This window comes from Branchiostoma belcheri, unplaced genomic scaffold (assembly GCF_001625305.1).
Source record: "Branchiostoma belcheri isolate BF01 breed outbred unplaced genomic scaffold, Haploidv18h27 scaffold21, whole genome shotgun sequence".
Taxonomy (NCBI): Eukaryota; Metazoa; Chordata; class Leptocardii; order Amphioxiformes; family Branchiostomatidae; genus Branchiostoma; species Branchiostoma belcheri.
In genome coordinates, this window is record NW_017803602.1 from 1625363 (window position 1) to 1629217 (window position 3855).

The following is a 3855-nucleotide window of genomic DNA, read 5'->3' on the forward strand; positions in this document are numbered from 1 at the left end:
TGGACTCGAGTTTGAAAGAGTGACCCTGGTTGTGTTGTAGGTGGTGGAAAATAGCTGAGGAGTAGCCGTTGGCACTAGGTCGGCAATGTTCTTTGTACCTTACTTTAAGCGGTCGACTTGTCTCTCCGATGTAGGTGTTGTTACAATTGGGCTCCTCACATTTGAGTCTGTAAATAACATTCGCCTTGGTACCCTTGTGAGGTCGGTCCTTAGGGTGTACCAGTCTTTGTCTGAGGGTTGAGTGAGGTTTGAAGTTAGTGGCTATGTTGAAGTTTTGGAAGATCCGTCGGAGTTTCTCAGATACTCCTTGGACATACGGAATAGTGATGTTGGCCTTGTTTTTGTTGGTCAATGGTTTGCACTTCTGGGTTTTCTTAGACTGATCTGAAGGTTTGAGCGCTTTATTGAAAGTCCAGTTTTGGTACCAAAACAGTTTTGGGAAGGGGGGCTACGGGTCGATCTTTCCGGCACTTGGGATTTGGCACTCCCAGCCCCGAGGACAGACAACACTTAAGCTCCTGTCCTGTATAACAGGAGCTTTCAGACTAATTTGCATCATCTTGTCTTGACTTGTCTGACTTTTGTTCCTTTTTCGACTTCCAAAATTTGTCTTCACCTTATTTGCATATCAATGAACAGGTTGTGTATAAAAACCTGCTTTCCCCTCTGGTCTCTCAGTCACTGACGAAAGCTAGTGGATACTAGCTGAAACGTCTGACGCTTTCAAAATCATATCCAGTTGCTTGAGTAACTTTTTTTTGGCAGGTATAAAATTGGTCTGCGTGCGCGCGCGCGCGTGTGTGTGTTTCCGCACATTTGTAGTCACCATAACTTCAGAACGCCTTCATGGATTGTACATAATAATGCGACAAATAAAAAGAATTTACACACAACCATTTTTCATGGAGGTATGGGATCTCCGAATTCTTGTTTCTTTCTTGTTTTGTGGGCTTCGACGGTCTGTGTTTTATGCGGACAAGGAGTCACGATCCTTAAAGGTTTATTCTAAAGCCTTCAAAGAATGCTTAATATTTCGCTTACTAGTACAAACCTGCCTTTTGCTTTAAGTTGTCTGACAGCCATTTTTGCCCCAGTAGACCTGCGTGTTAACTAGTACAGCGCTTCTCTGGCGGCTGCGAAAGTTTCCTGAAGTAGCTAGCAATCAAGCTGCTATCCAGCCATTTGTGGCCATTTGTCGAACCCTTCCATTCAGCTAGCTACATAAACCGTCCGTACGAAACTCATGAAATGCGTCTTCTCAATTTATAAATATTTATTAGGAGCTAGTAGCACCAGTGATTGAGCTAAGACCAATGACTTTATTTCTTCATTTTCTAGTTGCTATGAGCGAACGCCAAGCTTATTTAGGGTTTGATAGTCGCTATTCTTGAACCAGCTATTCAGCCTCTTGGAAACCCGGACATGGCCGGGACTGTGCATGGCGCAGTAGGGGCTGGTTCAGCTTAGCTAGATTGGTTTTCCAGATTCTTTTTTTTTATTGTTCAGTGTGTTTTTGCTCTTGCCGACTCCTTGCTCTATACTATATTACTAAGAACATGACGACAAGCATCCTCCATTCACTTTAAGATACTAGTACCTGACGCATATAACGTCCGGGTGATATTGCCAATGGGCTATTCGGAATACGTCTCTTGCATCCATAAGTTAGCCAAGGCTGAGGCTGAGCAAGCTCCCTATACCAGTACTCATGCCCAACAATTTTCATGACTTTTGTTTTTGGTTGATGTTCACTTAGCTTTGGTAATGGTATGAGTAATAAGTTACAAAAATGTTTTGTGATCAGCTTCCGATCTGTGCGCTAATTGTATTCGACAATGGCATATGTAGGCGGCGTACATGTGGGTATCTATTCTTTAAAACAGCAACATCAGATTGAACCGACTTTGAGCTGATGATTTGCCACTGTACTGACCCGCGCCTCACCCTCATAATGGATCTATGCATTGTCGACCACAATTTTGTGGAGGATTATTTCGGTGTTGTGACCTAATGGCTGCATGGCGACCCATGTATGTGCATTGACGCTTCTGTTGTCCTTGAACCCTGTTCAACTTTGTGTTTAGCTAGTGCTTACGAATAATGATATAACCGTGATATCCGTTATGGTAGAACGTGCATGGCATGGCCTTGGTGGTTCCATGGTACATTTGTACGCTATGGGTTTTCATGTACATTGTTCCAGTGATGGGACAGAATTGAATTTGAAAGGAAACGAAACGAATCAATACCATTTGCCCAGTGGTTCTGTTGTTCTCAAAAGTGCACCATGGATGTTAACTGTTATAGCTCAGGTAAAACTCTTAGGCGTACCCGGCAAGCAGTATCACCGCCGGTACGACCTAATCTTCCTGTATATAATTTGAACGATCTCAAATCTGTCCCCAACCTTTTAGAGATGCATATGTATGCATGCGACACCATTTTGTATGCCTCTGCGAAGTCCCTCAAGGAGTATGAAGATACTATCTCCTCTGACATGGGTAAAGGGCGTCTGCTCGGTTTATTGCCAATAACGTAAAATGGAAGCCTTTGATGTGCCTAAAGAAAACCGATGTTGTTTAATTCATCTGAAAAGTTTGTGAAAGCCCTGAGAGAAGGCCATAATAATCTCGAGTGGGAGGAAATATGTATCTGCATATTCAGGGCTTCACCGTGGAGTGACACCGGATTCCCGCCTGTAGGAGTCTGGGGATCTGGAAACATCGGTAATTCCCATCCGGTGTAAAGGTGCTGCGAGGAGAGAGCTATGCTAACTTAAGTTATTTACAATGTACAGCTGTCACGCAGAGACTTGGTGACTACTAGTCAACTTGTATATGCTAGTAGTCACGATGGCAAATTGGTGCAACTAGAATGAGTTAAGAGACTTGAAAGTACTAGCAGAGACTGTCATTCCGATGATTGATTGCCCAGAAACGATGGAATGCATCCACTGTTTAACCTAGTAGTCACATGAATCATACAGGCATGACTTAATTCAAAGCCTTCAGAAGTGTGGAATTAAGTAACTGGGAGAAAATTGAAGCAACGTCGTTCGTGATGAATAGTTTTACTTTGCAATCACGTCTTAATCAGAAGAAGAGTTTGTCTAACACATGTATTGTCTGTCGTAAAACTTTGTACTGAAAGTGTTTCTTTTTTTCCGTTATGTTCTGTACGTCCTGGTCCTGTACCTTGACTTCCCGGGCAAGTTAGTCCATATAGGCTTGTCAAGGTCAGTCACTGCGCAAATATCCTATCTCAGTGGTATCCAGACAATACCGGCCCTTGCTACTGCCCGATACTGTGCCATGTGTATCAACTACTGTAAATACTAGCTCCTGCCTGAGTGTTCTGAATAAATAATTCCCTCCAAGTCTTCAATGATAAAGATTCTTTATTGACACAACAAAAACGTACAGAGACTTTTGTATGGTCTTAACTAAAGATCTAACAAAGCTAACTAAATATCTAACAAAGCCTATTCACCTGTTTGAGGGCCATCAAGACAAAGTTTGAAACAAGGTCCTTTCGTGCGATCACGTCAAGCTGATGAGATACTGTTCCGAGATAGATAGAATCGCCAGATGTGATTATTCCGAGAGACAGGTTGTGAAATTGTGATCACAGTGTTGTATTTTCATCGCGTTACAAAGGGTTATTTAGAAATTAGTCTTTGGTTTGTTCTCACTATGTCATCTTAGGACATCCTTGTGTGGAAAACACAATGCTCAGTTTCTAGTGAACCATTTTGAATCAATGGATTGGAAAATATGAGATGGAATTGATACCATAAACATTATCATACCACTTCAGCATTGAATACTGGAGAGACAATTCCCCCTTGTATTTGCT